A 21,852-nucleotide genomic window follows, 5' to 3' on the forward strand; every position below is an offset into this window, starting at 1 on the left:
GATAAACGCATCTTTTCAATTGTTGCGCAGGACGTTGTCCCCTGCATCTTATGCACCTCTAGCCATTTGAACTGGGCGTCAATTAGTAGAAGGAACATGGATCCTTGAAAAGGGCCTGCGAAATCTGCATGCAAGCGTGCCCCAGGCCGCCCTGGCCATTCCCAGTGTTGTAGGGGCGCGGCCGGCGGAAGCTTCTGATGCTCCTGGCAAATGGAGCAGTTTTGGGCCACCTTCTCAATGTCGGTGTCGAGGCCTGGCCACCAGACATAACTCCGGGCCAACATTTTCTTTTTGGTCACGCCTGGATGCCCATTGTGCAAGTCTGTTAGTATCAGCTCCTGGCCTTTTTCCGGGACAATCACAGGCGTCGCCCACAAGAGGATGCCATCTTCCACGCTGAACTCTGACAGCTTGGAGGAAAATGCCCGCAACTCGCCTGGGAGCTCTCTATGCTGCCCACCATATAGGGCTATGTGCCGAACCTTTGACAGGACTGGCTCAGTCTGGGTCCACTCACGGATCTGTGATGCCATGACAGGCAAGGTGTCATAAAATTTAGGGTTGCAACCACCTCACCGGTCGTGGGGGTCGACATGGGGCCGGTCGATAAAGGCAATCGGCTCAGTGCGTCGGCATTTGCTATCTGGGTACCTGGTTTGTGCTCCAGAGAATACTCGTATGCAGCAAGCAACAAAGCCCAGCGCTGGATCCGTGCAAAGCAATGGGCGGTATTGGCTTATCCTCTCTGAAAAGTCCCAGCAGGGGCTTATGATCAGTCACGATAGTGAAATGGCGGCCGTACACGTACTGGTGGAAGCGTTTCACCGCAGAAACCACTGCCAGGCCCTCCTTCTCGATCTGCGCGTACTTTTTCTCCGCTGCAGTCAATGTGCGGGAGGCGAAAGCTATCGGTCGTTCGGCTCCATTCTCCATCTTGTGGGACTGGACGGCCCCAATATCATACGGGGATGCATCACATGTGACGAGCAAAGGCTTTCCAGGATCATAGTGGGTTAGTAACCCAGACGGCAACAATTGTTGCTTTACCCGCCGGAAAGCGGTTTCTTGCGGCTGACCCCAAACCCAGGTGTGATTTTTCTTTAGCAGAAGGTGCAAAGGGGCCAGCATAGTTGCCAGATTGGGGAGGAACTTCCCGTAATAGTTTACGAGACCGAGAAAAGAACGAAGATGCGAAGTGTCAGTCGGGGCAGAGGCATGTTGAATTGCACACACCTTCTCTGCGACGGGGTGCAGACCTTCGCGGTCCACCCGATAACCTAGGTAGACTACTTCCTTTGCCTGAAATACGCACTTTGTGCGACGTAAACGGACTCCAGCCTCCGAAAGGCGTCTAAGGACAGCCTCCAGATTTTCCAAATGTTCCTGCTCCAACATCCCTGTCATCAAAACGTTATCTAGGTAGACAGCCACACGTGGTAAACCTCTCAAAATGCCCTCCATAACACATTGAAAAATTGTGCAGGCAGAGGATACTCCAAAGGGCAACCGTGTATATTCATACAGGCCCCGGTGTGTATTAATCGTTACATATGGTCGGGAGGCAGGGTCCAGCTCCAACTGCAGGTAGGCGTGACTCATATCTAATTTTGTGAACGAGAGTCCACCTGCAAGTTTCGCGTAGAGATCCTCTATGCAAGGCATTGGATATCGGTCGAGTCGGGAAACCGTATTCACTGTAAGTTTATAGTCGCCACACAAGTGATCTGTGGCATCTGGCTTCATTACAGGTACAATTGGTGCTGCCCAGTCAGCAAAACGGACGGGCCTGATAATACCCAAACTCTCCAAACGAGTGAGCTCCCCTTCTACCTTCTCGAGCAAGGCGTAAGGCACTGGGCGCGCCCGGAAATAGCGCGGCGTGGCTCCTGGTTCAACTTGGATACGGGCTACGGCCGCTTTTATTTTCCCCAAACCAGGCTGGAATACATCTGGGTATCGTCCTAGCACCTCAGTCAACCCTTCAGAAATTGTTTGGAGGATGTGCTGCCATTGCAACCGCAAATGGCGCAATCAGTCCCGACCCAACACGCTGGGCCCATGGCCGCGCACCACGATAAGTGGGAAACGCCCCTCCTGGCGTCCATAGACAACAGGGATCATTGTAGTTCCTGCAATGTCCAGTGGTTCCCCCGTGTAGGTGGCCAACCTGGCCTGTGAGTCGGTTAATGTGAGGGTCTGTATACCCTGCTTGATGCGGTCGAATGTCCTCTGGGCGATCACGGAGACCGCTGCGCCAGTATCCAACTCCATCTCAAGCGGGTGGCCATTGACCCGTACTGTCACCTTAATGGGGGCCACAAGGGGAGCTGCCACACAATGCAGCTGCAGGCAGTCGTCCTCCGTCTCCACGTCCTCAGGAGTAGTCGCCGCAGGTTCATCCACATGGAAGGTACGGCCTCTGGGCTGGTCCCAGTTACGGCCCCTGGGCTGGTCCCAGTTTCGGTCGGAACGACGGCGCCTCTGGCGCCCCCAGGACCGCCATCCGCGACGAGGTCGGCGCCTACAAGTCTGACACGGACATGGCTCCTCATCCATTGGCTCTGGAGAAGGCTCCCTTCGGGGAGGAATGTCCGACGGTCACTGGCGTCGGTCCGGACATTGCCTCGCCCAAAGTACCGCAAGAGTGCGGGGGGACGTTTTCGGAAGGAAGGGGTTGCGCCCCAAGGCATGCACTTCCATTCCCTGTAGCTCCTGTACTCCTCGCTCTGCGCTCTCTCGGGACAATACTATTTGAATGGCCTGTTGAAAAGTCAATGTTGGCTCCGCTAACAACTTTCTCTGGGTGGCCGCATTGTTAATACCGCAAACCAAACGGTTGGGTAACATTTCTGACAAGGTCTCATCATAGTCACGGTACTCCGCAATCCTGCGTAGCCTGGATAGAAAATCGGCAAGGGATTCTCCAGGGGTCCTCTCAGCGGTATTAAACCGGTAACGCTGGACTATCGTGGACGGGGTTGGGTTAAAATGTTGCCCCACTATATTCACAAGTTCATCAAATGTTTTGGTGTCCGGCGCAGCTGCGTACGTAAGGCTCCTAATCACCCCAAACGTATGCGGGCCGCAGGCGGTGAGCAATATGACCACCTGGCGCTCGTTTTCGGTGATATTGTTTGCCCGGAAATAGTAACGCATCCGTTGGGTGTACTGGTTCCAGCTTTCCAGCGCAGCATCAAAAACATCCAAACGTCCATACAGAGGCATGGTACAATAGAAAACAACTTCCAACCTGTATCCAACAAAAATCCAGGGAGGTGGCTTCAGCAGTGTAGGCAGCTATTCACTTTAACCTTCGTCGCCAGTTTTGTAAGGGCCACGAAGAATCCAGCACGAGTTTTAAGGATACAAAATAATAACATTTATTTCCTATAACATATATACATAACAGTAGCAGTAACTTCCCTTGCTACATATTCCTTCCTGCTGGTTCCTGAACTGGCCAGCTTTATTTATACTAGGAGTTTACTAGTGGTTTCTCCGCCCCCCTCATTGGGGAAGCTCATACTTCCACAGGATTGTGGGATAGTCATTAGTCCCCAGCCAATGGTAAGTAGGCAGGTTATAACAAATTGTAAACTATTTATTGGTGTGATGTTAAAGATATTTTAATACTGTTAGTAATAAAAGTTTGTTTTAATATACCATATCCCTATTTCTTCATGAAATCACTCCTAGAGCGAGGTGTCCTTTCCTCACAGTCTTACAAAATTAAAATAAAATAATTGGGTTTCTGTGGAGTATCCTAGCCACTGTTAGGATCTGGCTGGCCCGGGACTTCAATAATGATGAGAGACCGAGAGCTGTGCTCGCACTGGAAATTTGATTGCAATATCTGTCCATTTTATTAGCTAGTCATTAGCTGTTGTTAGGTGAATTGTTATTGGGTGAGCAATGTGTAGCATCTCATCATATTAGGAGTGGCTCATCAGGCAGTAACTGGAGTAACGTTTGGCCTATGCTTTGTGATAGTTTCCCTCAACAATACAGACATGATTTGATGCCTTTGGTATATAAATCATGCAATGCTAGTCATATTCTAAACATAGAACATAGAACATAGAACATAGAAAATACAGCACAGAACAGGCCCTTCGGCCCACGATGTTGTGCCGAACCTTTGTCCTAGATTAATCATAGATTATCATTGAATTTACAGTGCAGAAGGAGGCCATTCGGCCCTTTGAGTCTGCACCAGCTCTTGGAAAGAGCACCCTACCCAAACTCAACACCTCCACCCAACACCAAGGGCAATTTGGACATTAAGGGCAATTTATCATTGGCCAATTCACCTAACCCGCACATCTTTGGACTGTGGGAGGAAACCGGAGCACCCGGATGAAACCCATGCAGACACGGGGAGGACGTGCAGACTCCACACAGACAGTGACCCAAGCCGGAATCGAACCTGGGACCCTGGAGCTGTGAAGCAATTGTGCTATCCACAATGCTACCGTGCTGCCCTTGAGAACAAATACATCTACACTATATCATTTTACCGTAATCCATGTACCTATCCATTAGCTGCTTGAAGGTCCCTAATGTTTCCGACTCAACTACTTCCACAGGCAGTGCATTCCATGCCCCCACTACTCTCTGGGTAAAGAACCTACCTCTGATATCCCTCCTATATCTTCCACCTTTCACCTTAAATTTATGTCCCCTTGTAATGGTTTGTTCCACCCGGGGAAAAAGTCTCTGACTGTCTACTCTATCTATTCCCCTGATCATCTTATAAACCTCTATCAAGTCGCCCCTCATCCTTCTCCGTTCTAATGAGAAAAGGCCTAGCACCCTCAACCTTTCCTCGTAAGACCTACTCTCCATTCCAGGCAACATCTTGGTAAATCTTCTTTGCACCTTTTCCAAAGATTCCACACCCTTCCTAAAATGAGGCGACCAGAACTGTACACAGTACTCCAAATGTGGCCTTACCAAAGTTTTGTACAGCTGCATCATCACCTCACGGCTCTTAAATTCAATCCCTCTGTTAATGAACGCGAGCACACCATAGGCCTTCTTCACAGCTCTATCCACTTGAGTGGCAACTTTCAAAGATGTATGAACATAGACCCCAAGATCTCTCTGCTCCTCCACATTGCCAAGAACTCTACCGTTAACCCCGTATTCCGCATTCATATTTGTCCTTCCAAAATGGACAACTTCACACTTTTCAGGGTTAAACTCCATCTGTCACTTCTCAGCCCAGCTCTGCATCCTATCTATGTCTCTTTGCAGCCGACAACAGCCCTCCTTACTATCCACAACTCCACCAATCTTCGTATCGTCTGCAAATTTACTGACCCACCCTTCAACTCCCTCATCCAAGTCATTAATGAAAATCACAAACAGCAGAGGACCCAGAACTGATCCCTGCGGTACGCCACTGGTAACTGGGATCCAGGCTGAATATTTGCCATCCACCACCACTCTCTGACTTCAATCGGTTAGCCAGTTCGTTATCCAACTGGCCAAATTTCCCACTATCCCATGCCTCCTTACTTTCTGCATAAGCCTACCATGGGGAACTTTATCAAATGCCTTACTAAAATCCATGTACACTACATCCACTGCTTTACCTTCATCCACATGCTTGGTCACCTCCTCAAAGAATTCAATAAGATTTGTAAGGCAAGACCTACCCCTCACAAATCCGTGCTGACTATCCCTAATCAAGCAGTGTCTTTCCAGATGCTCAGAAATCCTATCCTTCAGTACCCTTTCCATTACTTTGCCTACCACCGAAGTAAGACTAACTGGCCTGTAATTCCCAGGCTTATCCCTAGTCCCTTTTTTGAACAGGGGCACGACATTCGCCACTCTCCAATCCCCTGGTACCACCCCTGTTGACAGTGAGGATGAAAAGATCATTGCCAACGGCTCTGCAATTTCATCTCTTGCTTCCCATAGAATCCTTGGATATATCCCGTCAGGCCCGGGGGACTTGTCTATCCTCAAGTTTTTCGAAATGCCCAACAGATCTTCCTTCCTAACAAGTATTTCCTCGAGCTTACCAATCTGTTTCACACTGTCCTCTCCAACAATATCGCCCCTCTCATTTGTAAATACAGAAGAAAAGTACTCGTTCAAGAAAAACTTGAACCTTGGGTGTTGCACCACGTTTTCAACGTTTTCAATCCGTGCAAAGATACAACTGTCAGAGGTTCTGATTGTTTGCAAATACAAACTGCTTCCGCTACCGGAAATCGTAAAAAGGGTAAATCTTAAAGTTTCTGTCAGTGGAAAGCAAAAACTCTGGGTGGGACTCTCTGGTCCTCCAGCTTCGTATTTCTCAGCAGCAATGTTTGCTGATGTCAGGATTTTCTACTCCTGCTGCGTGTCAATGGGATTTCCTGGTGATGCCACCCCATGCTGCTGGGAAACACGCAAGCGGGCATGTGCTGCCATTGGGAACAGAGAATCCCTGAAACCGCAGAATTCCGTCCACTTTCTATTGACACTGGTTGACATTAGTTGCAGTGTGAATTCTTCCTTAGACATAGTTCCCCACTGTATTAGCTGTGGGGAAATATTGAACCTCGATCTAAATATTGAAACTGTGAGAAAATATACTGCGGGAACACATCAGCTTTGTGACAATGTAACAATGTAAGCAAACCCAGTCAGTTGGATCGTAATGTAAAATGCTGAGATGGAACGCCAATCAGTAGTCAAAGTTCAGGATTGCTGGTACAATGGGGGCAAAGAAGGGGCGGTACCAAAAATGTGCATGTACAATAAAAGCTTGACCCTTTGTGCACATGGCTCTCTCTTCTTTGTTCTCTTTTCATTGTTCTCTTTCTTTTGCCCCTCTGTTTCTCTCGTTTGTATTTGAAATTGTACTAACCAGGTTTTGCAACAAATTCAATCTCAACCTACACCAGATCCCGACTCTTATTAAAAAATAAGAGATTCCACAATTTGTTGCAGCCTGCAGGGTTGTTGGGGGAAAAGGAACCAGAGATCTGGACAACGGACCTATATCGGGTTCTGGTGTCAAGGACACCTCTTTATTATAAAAGTCCTCGCCCGTGTTTAGACTCAGTAACCCTCTTACGCAACCTCAAATCTCCCCTAACAGACGTCTGGAATTCGGCATGATAAAGTATTGATATACCGACCTGGCTGAAGAGCCCCACTGCTTGAGTCCCCTAAAAGTATTATGGCAGAGGAAAAGAACAAACTGCTTACCGCAGTCAAAGGTGGGCCGGCCCCACCGGACATCTCCAAAGTCGAGATCCTTTGACAATTAAAAGAATATATAGAGCAGCAGTTTGACTTATCCAAAACCTGTACTGAGATTGAGCAAAAATATGGTACCTCCACGAGACAATGGTCCTTGGAAGATACTATACGGGTCTGGGGAAAAATGACCCATATGAAAGCCCAACTGAAAGTACTGTGCGAACATATCCAGACAGGGAATGTCGAAACATGCCTTTTGCTACTGCGAAGAGAAAAAGGTCAACAAAATTGATAAAATAAAGAATTACTTGTGTTGTGGATGAAATACAAGCTTGTATTGTTCTGAGACAAGGTCAGATTATAAGTTTGCAGTTCAGCGGTGATCCAATTTGAATTCTCCAAAGCAAGTTAAAAGTGAAATGTTAAGATTTCTTTAAAATTTGGTTAAGTAACAAAATTGAAATCAGTTTAAAGGAAAATAAATTTGAGCAGGCAATTGATTGGTTTTTAAATTGCCCAGAAAGTTATGTGTCTAAATTACTTGATATGAGGCGTAATTGTTGATTTATGGGAACTCAAGGACACCTGTCCAGAGGAATTTGGAACAAATGTGAGAATCCACTCCCCCTGCGAAATAGTGCCCCCCTCGGACCACCCCCTCCCCACAGTGCCCCAGCCCCTGGCAAAGTCCCCCTGCCCTCCCCTGACTGTGGCGGTGCTGGACTGAGTCCGCAGCCTCCACACAGAGTTCCCGACGGATGAGGCCACACGCGACCGAAGCCATCGGGAACTCGGCCAGTTGAGGGTGAAGCATTCGGGGCGGGGGGGGCTCAGGCAATGTCCCGAAGCCGTCGATACGTTGCACAGCGTACTCTCAGCGTACTGCTTCAGGGGGGGCGGAGCATCGTGAAAGCGGTGCCGTCCATGATTTGGTCGCAAACTTTGATTCTCCGGCCGATCGTCGAACGCGATTTCGTCGTTGCCGACCGGAAAATCCCGCCCCAGATGTTGAAGATTGGATTAAATGAAAAGAAAAAGATAAATGGATCAAATATCAAATTTAAGTCTTATCATACAGCACAATGGAGTATCTGGTTTTAGCCAATAGAGCATGAATTTGCTGTCTCTAAGAATCTGTAGCAGCAAGAGAAGGCCGATGATTAACTGTGTAAACTTTACGAGCAGAATAATCTGTGTGTTTTGTTTGTTTATGTGGATGTTCGTAGATTCATGTTATCGTTAAAGCATATCTTTCTGGGGAATTAACCTATTGTTGCTTTGAAGCACTTGATATGTGAATGATATTTGTGTATCTGTTGCAAGTGTTGATGGTTTCTGTCAAAATTATAATCTTTGAGATCCTAGTTTTAGTGTTTTAAGTCATACAGCTAAAAAATACCTGGAGTCATGTTTTTCTGGTCAGAGGCAAGATTCCAGGGTCGTTGTGATCAACATGTGGGAATTTTAATCCGGATACAAATTCACACATGTAAGAGTGAGGTAATTTTAATTCAATAGGATTTATTGGAGTTTGTGATGTCTAAAATGATTATGGCTAATCCTAATTGATCGTGTTAATACTTCTCGTCAGGTTAAAAAAAAATTATTCCTGACACAACGGAGATCGGAAAAAAAAGGTGTACAATAGAGAATATTAAACAAAGGGGTCCCTGATCATGGGCGAAATTCTCCCGAAACGGCGCGATGTCCGCCGACTGGCGCCCAAAACGGCGCCAATCAGACGGGCATCGCGCCGCCCCAAAAGTGCGGAATGCTCCGCATCTTTGGGGGCCGAGCCCCAACATTGAGGGGCTAGGCCGGCGCCGGAGGAATTTCCGCCCCACCAGCTGGCGGAAACGGCCTTTGTTGCCCCGCCAACTGGCGCGGAAATGACATCTTGGGGCGACGCATGCGCGGGAGCGTCAGCGGCCGCTGACAGTTTCCCACGCATGCACAGTGGAAGGAGTCTCTTCCGCCTCCGCCATGGTGGAAACCATGGCGGAGGCTGAAGGGAAAGAGTGCCCCCACGGCACAGGCCTGCCCGCGGATCGGTGGGCCCCGATCGCGGGCCAGGCCACCGTGGGGGCACCCCCCGGGGCCAGATCGCCCCGCGCTCCCCCCAGGACCCCGGAGCCCACCCACGCCGCCTTGTCCCGCCGTTCAAAAGGTGGTTTAATCCACGCCGGCGGGACAGGCAATTTATCGGCGGGACTTGGGCCGGAGAATCCAGCGGGGGGGCCCGCCAACCGGCGCGGCCCGATTCCCGCCCCCGCCGAATATCCGGTGCCGGAGACTTCGGCAACTGGCGGGGGCGGGATTCACGCCAGCCCCTGGCGATTCTCCGACCCGGCGGGGGGTCGGAGAATGACGCCCCATGTTTCTGGTTATGTCGCAACAAAGAGGTGATGACATAATGACGTCCAGTTGAAAACTGGTACTCCAACCCTTTTCAAACAAGCAGAAAATTAACCTTTGCCTGTTAACTGCTGAAGGTGTATTTATATTTTTTCAGATATTGGGAATTACAAATTTTAAGCTTGAATTGTCAGATATGTTCCGATCAATTAACCCATTTTGCTCTAAGCAGAATGGATCTTTTGTCTTTTACTTTACAGGTAACTGCAAGTGGAACAAGATTTGCAGTAGCTTCAGGAATTTGAGAATGTATTTAATAGAATCATAGCATCATGGAATTTGCCTATTGGGTCTGCACTGACCTTCTGAAAGAGCACCCTACCCGGCCCACTCCCCTGCTCTATCCCCATATACCAACCTAACCTACACAAACACTAAAAGGCGATTGATCATGGCAAATACACCTACTCTTCACATCTTTGGGTTGTGGGAGGAGCATCATGCAGGCATGGGGAGAAAGTGCAATCTCCCCATGGATAGCACCCAAGGCAGGAGTGGAGCCTGGGTCCCTGGTGCTGGGAGGCGGTAGTATTAAACACCGTACCGCCATCTTTTTTTTTTTAAATAATTTTTATTCTCCTCCTTTTTCACATTTTCTCCCACATTTACACCCATCAACAATAATCAGCAAGATATGTCAGTCCCCATAATAACAACGATCCCATCCTCCCACCAACCCCCAAACCTCAGCCCGCATGTTTACACAAACAAATGACAAAAAGGAATCAGGGATTACCCGTAGTCACCCTTAATCTACACAGCCCCCCTCCCCACCCCCCCACCCACCCCACCCCCCCACCCAGCCCCTCCCCCACCCCCCCAACTAATGTTCGATGTTATCTAGTTCTTGAAAGTGCATAAAAAATAGTGCCCATGACTTGTAGATCCCCTCCGAGCTTCCCCTCAGTTCGAACTTAACCTTCTCAAGGGTCAAGTATTCCAACAGGTTCCCCTGCCACGCCAGGGCACTGGGTGGAGAGGCTGCTCTCCATCCCAACAGGATCTGCCTTTGGGCGATCAACGAAGAGAAGGCTATGATATCTGCCTCCGCTCCCGTTTCCAACCCTGGCTGGTCCGAGACCCCGAATATGGCCCCCTGGGGACCCGGGTCCAGTTTCACACGCACCACCTTGGAAATTACCCTAAACACCTCCTTCCAGTTCTCCTCTAGCTTTGGACAGGACCAAAACATATGAACGTGATTCGCGCCCCCCCACCCCTGCGACGCTCACACACATCCTCTACTCCTTCAAAAAATCGGCTCATCCTCGCCCTCGTGAGGTGCGCTCTATATACCACCTTCAGCTGTTATCAGCCCCAACCTCATGCACGAGGTGGAGGCATTCACTCCTTCCTGGCAAAATCCCGAACCTGCATGTACCTAAACACTTCTCCCTGCTCGAGCCCATACTTCGCTTCCAGCTCCCTCAATCTTGCAAACCGACCCCGAAGAAACAAATCTTTTCGCGTCTTAATCCCCTTCTCCTCCCATTTCCGAAAACTTCCATCCCACCTCCCTGGCTCAAATCTGTGGTTCCCCCGAATCAGCATTTCCCTTGACCCTAAACCCAACCCGAAGCGTTGGCGAAACTGCCTCCAGATTTTCAATGAAGCTATTATTACCAGACTCCCTGAGTATTTCCCCGGAGCGGCGCTGTTGCAAGTGCCTTCAGCCCCGACCCCCTGCACAAACTCTCCTCCATTCTGACCCACTGAGAATCAACCCCTCTGACCCAGCTCCGCACTTTCTCCACATTCGCCGCCCAGTAGTAGTACAACAAGTCCGGGAGACCCAAACCCCCTGCCTGCCTTCCCCTCTGTAGCAGCACCTTTCTAACTCTGGCCACCTTCCCTCCCCATATGAATGAGGTAATCCTTCCCTCAATCTCCCTGAAAAAAGACTTTGGCAGGAAAATCGGTAGGCATTGAAAAATAAACAGGAATCGCGGCAACACATTCATTTTAACCGCCTGTACCCGACCTGCCAGTGACAGAGGAAGGCCATCCCACTTTGCCAGATCGGCTTTCACTCTCCCTACCAAACTAGTGATGTTGTACCTGCGAAGCCTCCCCCACTCCCGGGCAACCTGCACCCCCAGATACCTAAAATGAGTCCCTGCTCTACGGAATGGCAGCCCCCCCACCCCCGGCCGAGACACCACAAAGTACTCACTCTTGTCCAGGTTCAACTTGTACCCCGAGAAAGTCCCAAATATCTGCAGTAGCTCCAATATTCCTCCTATCGACACACTCGGCTCCGACACATAGAGCAGCAAGTCGTCGGCATATAAGGACACCCTATGCTCTATTCCCCCCCCGCACTATTCCTTTCCATGCTCCCGAACTTCTCAATGCGATGGCCAATGGCTCAATCGCAAGTGCAAACAGCAGGGGGGACATAGGACATCACTGTCTCGTCCCACGGTGGAGAGAAAAGTATCTCGAACTGATATTATTTGTGCGGACACTCGCCTTCGGTTCCTTATATAATAGCTTTACCCAGTTCACAAACCTTGGTCCAATCCCAAACCGCTCCAGCACTGCCATCGGGTATCCCCCATTCTACCCGATCAAACGCCTTCTCGGCGTCCAATGCCACAACTACCTCTGTTTCCTTTCTTTCCGCCGGTGCCGTAACAACGTTCAAAACCCTCCTAATGTTCGAAAACAGCTGCCTCCCTTTCACGAACCCAGTCTGATCCTCCCCTATTACCTTCGGAAGGCACTCCTCCAGCCTACCCGCCAGTACCTTCGCCAACACTTTTACGTCCACATTCAGAAGTGATATGGGCCGATACGACCCACACTCCGTCGGATCCTTATCTTTTTTTAGTATCAGGGAAATCGATGCCTGCCCCAAGGTTTGCGGCAACACCCCCTTCCCTATCGCCTCCTCAAAAATCTCCACCATCAGGGGTGCCAACCTATCCTTAAATTTTTTATAATATTCCACCGGAAACCCATCCGGCCCTGCCACCTTTCCCGACTGCATCCTCCCAATTACATCCTTTATCTCCTGCTCCACTATTGCTCCTTCTAATGTAGCCCTGTCCCCCTCCCCTAGCCTCGGGTACTCCAACCCATCGAGAAATTCCTGCATCTCACGGTCTCCCCCGAGTGGCTCTGACTTGTACAACCTCTCATAAAACTCCTCAAAAACCTTGTTAATCAGCACTGGGGACACCACCAACTTCCCTGCCCTATCCTTCACCTGAAGAATTTCCCTGGCCACTGCCTCCCTCCGGAGCTGACCTGCGAACATATCTCCATGTTCATAAACTGCACCCCTTGCTCGTCTCAGTTGGCGCACTGCCTTCCTGGTGGACAGTCGGTCGAAGCTCGCCTGTAGTTCCTTCCTCTTTTCCAGCTTCGCCGGGTCCCCATCCTCTGCATACCTCCTATCTACCTCCAACATCTCATCTATTATCCTCTGCCGCTCCAACCTCTCCTCCTTATCCACCCTGGCCTTAAACGAAATTACCTCACCTCTTACCACCGCCTTTAGAGCCTCCCAGACGACTGCCTTCAACACCTCACCGTACAATTGAAGCCTACATATTCCTTAATTACCTTTTCAATTTTCTCACAGAATACTTGGTTCCCAAAAGCCCCACATCCAGTTTCCACCCTGGTCTCTGCGCTGCCCCCTTCTCCAGCACCATATCCACCCAATGTGGAGCGTGATCTGACACTGCAATTGCAGAGTATTCCGACCCTTTGACTCCAGCCAGCAAAGCCTTCCCCGCCACAAAAATGTCGATCTGCGAGTATACCTTATGGACCGCTGAGAAAAACGAATACTCCCGTTCCCTTGGGTGCAGGAACCTCCAAGGGTCCACCCCTCCCATTTCCACCGTTACCCCAGCCAGCGCCTTCGCCCCCACTGATGGGACCAGCGAGCGCGGCCGTGATCTGTCCAACCTTGGCTCCTGCACCAAGTTCCAGTCCCCCCCCACAATCAGCTCATGCGTGTCCAAGTCGGGAAAAGCCCCAAACACCTTCCTCGCGAATCCCACATCGTCCCAATTGGGACCGTATACACTTAACAGCGCCACTGATCTCCCCTCCAGTGCCCCTGTCACAATCACATATCTACCCACCTGATCTGCCACCACCTTCTCCATCTGGAAGCGTACCCTTTTGCTGACCAGCACCGCTACCCCTCGAGCCCTTCCATCAAATCCGGAGTGAAACACTTGGCTAACCCAGCCCTTTTTAAGTCTCACCTCGTCCTTCACCCTCAAGTGAGTCTCCTGCAGCATTGCTACATCGGCTTTCAAACTTTTAAGATGTGCAAGCACCCTTGACCTCTTGACCGGACCTCCTAACCCTCTCACGTTCCATGTGATTATCCTTACTGGGGGTCTCTCACCCCCCCCCCCCCCCCCCGACCTTTCTTATCCACCATCACCATACCACCGGGCCCTGCCCCATAAGCCTGACCCGCCCCGTTCATTGTTAACACGAACCCCTTCCCCCCCTCCCAAGAACCCCCCCTACAAAAACATCCCCCAACATCCTTCCCTCCACCCCCTCTTGCTCGCCTCGTAGGCCCATTGAAGCCTGCTATTCAGGCTCCAACGTCCGTAGTCCTCCTCTCACCTCACCCCGTTCACTAACTGACTCTAGTTAGCTAGCGCGGGTGGCTCCCCCCGCCAATACCTCTCGCCCCCTTCCGCCCAGTCCCAGAGAAAGAAACAGCAAAACAAACCCAACAATCCAACCCCTACAATTCACTAACATAACATTTAACCGTCGCAACACAGAACGCCATTAACTTGAACTCTGTAACAATGCAAAGAGAAGTAAATTTCAATACAAATCAGTAAAAAGAAAGTTGTAACATTTGTACATTTTCCAGCCGCTCAAACACAGTCCACAGTCTTTCTCCCAGTTCCGCTCTTCACGTCTGTCCCAAGCCTTCTGCCCTCACGAACGCCTCAGCCACCTCCGCTGTCTCAAAATAAAAGTCTTTGGCGTTGTATGTTACTCTCAACTTCGCCGGGTACACCACACCAAATCGCACCCCCTTCTTGTACAAAGCCGCCTTCACTCGCCCAAACGCCGCTTGTCTTTTTGCCAATTCCACCGTCCAGTCCTGGTAGATCCGAACCGCAGTACCATCCCACAGCACCTCACGCTCCTGCTTCGCCCAGCTTAATACTTTCTCCTTCATGCAAAACTTATGGAAGCAAATAATTACTGCCCTTGGCGGCTCATTCACTTTGGGCTTTTGCCTTAATGACCAATGAGCTTGGTCTAGCTCGTACAGGGTGGGGCTCTCACCCTCCCCCATCAGCTCCGCCAACTTCTTAGCGAAGTATTGCGTTGGTCTTGGGCCCTCTGTCCCTTCGGGCAAGCCCACAATTCTCAAATTGTGTCGCCTTGAGCGGTTTTCCAAGTCTTCCAGCTTTCCCCGAAATCGCCGTGAATCGCGGCCACCGGCGGGAGCTCTTATTGCTGCAGCCGCCCTGCTCGCCCACGCCACCGGAAATCCCCCGTGCCGCCATCTTTATAAAACTATCAATTTTGCAGCAATAGTTGGCCTGAATAAAATCGAGTGAAAGGGGACCGGGCATTAAGTTGTACAAGACGAGGCGCGATTCTCCACTCCCACGCCGGTTGGGAGAATCGCCTGTGCCGCCAAAATTTCCGGGGACGCCTGTCCGCGCCCTCCCGCATCCCAAGCGGCGGGAACGGCCCGGTTGAGTTTCGCGGGCCGCAGGCCGGAGAATCGGCAGAGACACCGAAAATGGCGATTCTCCGGCATCCCCGCTATTCAAAGGCCCGGATGGGCCGAGCGGCCAGGCCAAAACGGCAGGTTCCCCCCGGCGCCGTCCACACCTGGTCGCTGCAGTCGTGGGCGGTGAGTGAACGCTGGGAGGGCGGCCTGTGGGGGGGGCGAGGGGGGATCCTGCACCGGGCTTCACCTGGAATGTGGGGTGGCCCGCGATCGGTGCCCACCGATCGTCGGGCCGTTCTCTCTGAAGGAGGACCTCCTTCCTTCCGCGGCCCCGCAAGATCCGTCCCCCATCTTCTTGAGGAGCGGACTTAGAGAGGACGGCAACCACGCATGCGCGGGTTGGCGCCAGCCAACCCGTGCATGCGTGGATGACGTCCGTTATGCAGCGCTGGCCGCGTCATCTATGCGGCGCCGCTTTTACGCGGGCGACAAGGCCTGGCGCGTGTAGATGACGCGGCCCCGATACTGGCCCATTGTCAGGGCCTGGATCGGTCGGAACCGGGGCCATTCCGCGCCGTCGTGAACCTCGACGGCGTTCATGACGGCGCGGCCACTTCGGCGTGGGAGTGGTGAATCCCGCCCCCAATAGATGGAGAAGCGCGATGTCGCATTCACCAGTCTTAGACAAGTCTTAGCAAAAGCATCAGCAATATGGTTGCTAGATTTTACTTGCTCCCTTCCACATATAAGGCCATAATAATGGGAATTACGATATTGCTGTATTGACCCAACAATATGGTGATTATAAGCGACCTGTAGTCTATTACTTCAACAGGCAATCAGCAGTTTCTGCTGGATATAGATAATCCATATAGAACACACCTTGGTGCAGATTCTGATCATGAGAAGACTGAAAATGATCTCAGATGTTAGAAGGGCTCAAGGGGAGTGTTTATTACTTAAATGGGTGGGGTACAGGAGTTAATAACGAGAGGAACAACTAAGTGGGATACATGAGGATTGAGGCAGATTGGAGTTGAGGAAGTGAGCAGTTCCGGTGGCGGGGTTAATGAAGAGCCAAGAACAAGATGGGCGATAGTTGAACAAGGCAGGATGCATTTAAAAGTGGAATCTCTTTGATGGTAACATGAACGGCGATGAAGAGGGAAGAATAAAAAAATTAAATTTAAAAGGATTGTAAGAAGACAATTAAAACAAAAATCACATACACAGTTTAGGTGGTTCCATGGATATAAGGACAAAACCTCTTTCGAAGACGAGATTAACTGGACATTCATGAAAATCTGAAAGCCAACAACACTGTTGTTTGAATTTGGGACACTTCTGGGATGTGGAAAGGCAATGGAATTTAACAAGTTACCTTAATAATGATGTAATTTAAGACAAAGAACAAACAATCACAATGTTACTGCCTAGAATCAAATGGAAATGTTTGATTTCTGTTTTAAACATGACAATATTTTATTGGAACAAGATTTCTGTAGGGCTCATGATAGGGACAGGATTAAGTAATTGGGGATAAACAATAGAGACAGGAAATCAAAACAAGAAATGAGAATTGGAATATTAGGTGCAATTCACTGGAATATTTCAATCTGGCATTAATATGAAGGGGAAAGTCTAGAGGAGGCAAGTAAATTGATAAACTTTCTCTTGGTTATACTTGTGTCCTTGTCTATGCTTTTATTTAAGAGAATAAAGTTTGATAATCTGAATACCACACAAGGTATCTGGACCAAATGTGGAGAGATCAGCAAAACTCTTGAGATCTTTTGATAAGATTACAAAAGGTCCAAGAATGTGTGGTATGACATGTGGGGCACTGCATAAATGTGCAGATGAGTTACGTGTGAAGTAACTAATAAGCAGGAAACCAGGTCAAAATAAACCCTTTCAAGGGTTTGAAACTCATTACTGTTATGCCTTGAAGAGCAGGTTCCATGCATGCCAACTGCTTGACAAACAGCATGGCAGGAAATGGTGACGGGCCAACAGAGTGAAACAACACCATTAAATGATCAAGGCACTGACACATACTCTATAGAGAAACTGACTTTAAAATAATTGGGACAGAATCAAACACACTGATACCTGTCAAAATGAGCACAATTGAACTGACAGGGTAAATTATTTGGATAGGAACAAGTAAGGGCCTGGTAGCAAGTAAACCTGGTGAGGAGTATCCACAAGATGGATACAGATGATTGGAGAGCTGAAGAATATTTTAAGTCCATGCATGATGTTATTTTGAATGATATTCAGATGCTCTGAAAGTGGGGAGTGTCAAAGAGAAAGGGGTATCAATCAGAGGTCACGTTCAAGTAATTTAAAACAAAAATAAATGAGTGAATTTTCTCGCTGAACAGATCATCCCACTAAAGGGCTAGAAACAGATATTGACCAAGAATAGTAATGAGGTAAGGGGTTAAAGAGAAAGATCTCACCCTGTGAAAACTGGAACCTTATTATACACGACTCAGATGTTGAAATGACATCCACATAGGACTTGCTAGTGGGTGGCGTAACTCTGTTATTTAAGGATGACATCCAGGCAAAAGTAAGGGTTGACATCGTTGCTATGGAGGATGAGGTTCAAACCATTTGGGTGGAAATCAGGAATAGTAAGGCGAAAAGGTCACTGATAGGAGTAGTCTATAGGCCACCAAATAGTAACATTATGGTGGGGCAGGCAATAAACAAAGAAATAACTGATGCATGTAGAAATGGTACAGCAGTTATCATGGGGGAGTTTAATCTACATGTCGATTGGTTTAACCAGGTAGCCTTGAGGAGGAGTTTATAGAATGTATCCGCGATAGTTTCCTAGAACAGTATGTAATGGAACCTACGAGGGAACGAGCGGTCCTAGATCTGGTCCTGTGGAATGAGGCAGGATTGATTAATGATCTCATAGTTCGGGATCCTCTTGGAAGGAGCGACCACAATATGGTGGAATTTAAAATACAGGTGGAGGGTGAGAAGGTAAAATCAAACACTAGTGTTTTGTGCTTAAACAAAGGAGATTACAATGGGATGAGAGAAGAGCTAGCTAAGGTAGACTGGGAGCAAAGACTTTATGGTGAAACAGTTGAGGAAGTGTGGAGAACCTTCCAAGCGATTTTTCACAGTGCTCAGCAAAGGTTTATACCAACAAAAAAGGAGGGACGGTAGGTAGAAAGAGGGAAAATCGACCGTGGATATCTAAGGAAATAAGGGAGAGTATCAAATTGAAGGAAAAAGCATACAAAGTGGCAAAGATTAATGGGAGACTAGAGGACTGGGAAATCTTTAGGGGGCAACAGAAAGCTACTAAAAAAGCTATAAAGAAGAGTAAGATAGATTATGAGAGTAAACTTGCTCAGAACATAAAAACAGACAGTAAAAGTATCTACAAATATATAAAACAATAAAAAGAGTGGCTAGGGTAAATATTGGTCCTTTAGAGGATGAGAAGGGAGATTTAATAATGGGAGATGAGGAAATGGCTGAGGAACTGAACAGGTTTTTTGGGTCGGTCTTCACAGTGGAAGACACAAATAACATGCCAGTGACCGATGGAAATGAGGCTATGACAGATGAGGACCTTGAGATGATTGTTATCACTAAGGAAGTAGTGGTGGGCAAGCTAATGGGGCTAAAGGTAGACAAGTCTCCTGGCCCTGATGGAATGCATCCCAGAGTGCTAAAAGAGATGGCTAGGGAAATTGCAAATGCACTAGTGGTAATTTACCAAAATTCACTAGACTCTGGGATGGTCCCGGCAGATTGGAAATTATGCAAACGTGACACCACTGTTTAAAAAAGGAGGTAGGCAGAAAGCGGGTAATTATAGGCCAGTTAGCTTGACTTCAGTAATAGGGACGATGCTGGAATCTATCATCAAGAAAGAAATAGTGAGGCATCTGGGTGGAAATTGTCCCATTGGGCAGACGCAGCATGGGTTCATAAAGGGCAGGTCGTGCCTAACTAATTTAGTGGAATTTTTGGAGGGCATTACCAGTGCGGTAGATAACGGGGAGCCAGTGGATGTGGTATATCTGGATTTCCAGAAAGCTTTTGACAAGGTGCCACACAAAAGATTGCTGCATATTATAAAGATGCATGGCATTAAGGGTAAAGTAGTAGCATGGATAGAGGATTGGTTAATTAATAGAAAGCAAAGAGTGGGGATTAATAGGTGTTTCTCTGGTTGGCAATCAGTAGCTAGTGGTGTCCCTCAGGGTTCAGTGTTGGGCCCACAATTGTTCACAATTTACATAGATGATTTGGAGTTGGAGACCAAGGGCAATGTGTCCAAGTTTGCAGACGACACTAAGATGAGTGGTAAAACAAAATGTACAGAGGATACCGGAAGTCTGCAGAGGGATTTGGATAGGTTAAGTGAATGGGCTAGGGTCTGGCAGATGGAATACAATGTTGACAAATGTGAGGTTATCCATTTTGGTAGGAATAATAGCAAAAGGGATTATTATTTAAATGATAAAATATTAAAACATGCCGCTATGCAGAGAGACCTGAGTGTGCTAGTGCATGAGTCGCAAAAAGTTGGTTTACAGTTGCAACAGGTGATTAAGGCGGCAAATGGAATTTTGTCCTTCATTGCTAGAGGGATGGAGTTTAAGACTAAGGAGGTTGTGCTGCCATTGTATAAGGTGTTAGTGAGGCCACACCTGGAGTATTGTATTAAGTTTGGGTCTCCTTACCTGAGAAAGGACGTACTGGCGCTGGAGGGTGTGCAGAGGAGATTCACTAGGTTAATCCCAGAGCTGAGGGGGTTGGAGAGGTTGAGTAGACTGGGACTGTACTCGTTGGAGTTTAGAAGGATGCGGGGGGATCTTATAGAAACATATGAAATTATGAAGGGAATGGATAGGATAGATGTGGGCAGGTTGTTTGCACTGGCGGGTGAAAGCAGAACTAGGGGGCATAGCCTCAAAATAAGGGGAAGTAGATTTAGGACTGAGCTTAGGAGGAACCTCTTCACCCAAAGGGTTGTGAATCTATGGAATTCTTTGCCCAGTGAAGCAGTTGAGCCTCCTACATTGAATGTTTTTAAGACAAAGATAGATAGTTTTTTGAAGAATAAAGGGATTGAGGGTTCTGGTGTTCGGGCCAGAAAGTGGAGCTGAATCCAAAAAAGATCAGCCATGACCACATTGAATGGCGGTGTAGGCTCGAGGGGCTTGATGGCCTACTCCTGCTCCTAGTTCTTATGTTCTTATGTGTTCATTCAGACATAGAGGATGTAAGATTCGGGACTATTCCCAACATTTATTGGTCTCCATGTACAAATTAAATTTTCTTATCGCGAAAAGACATGAAATGATAATCACTCGACCAAGTGGGGGACAGAGAAAGGGGGCCGAGTTTACCGAGCCAGGTCTAAAGGACTCATAAGGAGGACCTGACATATGTAAGCACTGCAGAATGCTGCCCAGGATTGATACCACCCAGGGCAGATGGTCCAACAAGCCATGCAAAGATTGCTCAAGATGTCAGGTACTCCAAAGAACAGATCCGTAAGGGGCAATTACAGGTGAATCTAGCTGCCCAGAACTACCAGATTGAAATAATTAACTGAAGCCCCTCCTAAGGTTATGCATCTCAAAACAACCTGACACCCCCTCTTGCCTAATAACCGTGTTTCCTATATTTAAAGGATTGAAACAAGTTATTGACCTGCCCCATTCCAATGTTGAAGGCGGTTCCTTAACAAAGGGACCATCAGTGGCATCTGTGAATGTGTTCCTCTGTGCTATTTTCTGCTTGCTTTCTCTTATTGATTCATTCTCTTTATAACTTTTAGAAGAATCAAAGGGAGGACTGTGGGAAATATTGAAACACAAGCTAAATATTGAAACTGTGGAAAAATATACCGTGGGAACACATCAGGGGCGTCATTCTCCGACCCCCCGCCGGGTCGGAGAATCGCCGGGGGCTGGCGTGAATCCCGCCCCCGCCGGTTGCCGAAGTCTCCAGCACCGGATATTCGGCGGGGGCGGGAATCGGGCCGCGCCTGTTGGCGGGCCCCCCCGTTGGATTCTCCGGCCCGAATGGGCCGAAGTCCCGCCGATAAATTGCCTGTCCCGCTGGCGTGGATTAAACCACCTTTTGAACGGTGGGACAAGGCGGCGTGGGCGGGCTCCGGGGTCCTGGGGCGGGCGCGGGGTGATCTGGCCCCGGGGGGGTGCCCCCACGGTGGCCTGGCCCGCGATCGGGGCCCACCGATCCGCGGGCGGGCCTATGCCGTGGGGGCACTCTTTCCCTTCCGCCTCCGCCACGGTGGAGGCGGAAGAGACTCCCTCCACTGCGCATGCGTGGGAAACTGTCAGCGGCCGCTGACGCTCCCGCACATGCGCCGCCCGAGATGTCATTTCTGCGCCAGCAGGCGGGGCAACAAAGGCCGTTTCCGCCAGCTGGCGGGGCGGAAATTCCTCCGGCGTCGGCCTAGCCCCTCAATGTTGGGGCTTGGCCCCCAGAGATGCGGAGCATTCCGCACCTTTGGGGCGGCGCGATGCCCGTCTGATTGG

The sequence above is a fragment of the Scyliorhinus torazame genome, chromosome 18 (genome assembly GCF_047496885.1).
Source record: "Scyliorhinus torazame isolate Kashiwa2021f chromosome 18, sScyTor2.1, whole genome shotgun sequence".
Lineage (NCBI taxonomy): Eukaryota > Metazoa > Chordata > Chondrichthyes > Carcharhiniformes > Scyliorhinidae > Scyliorhinus > Scyliorhinus torazame.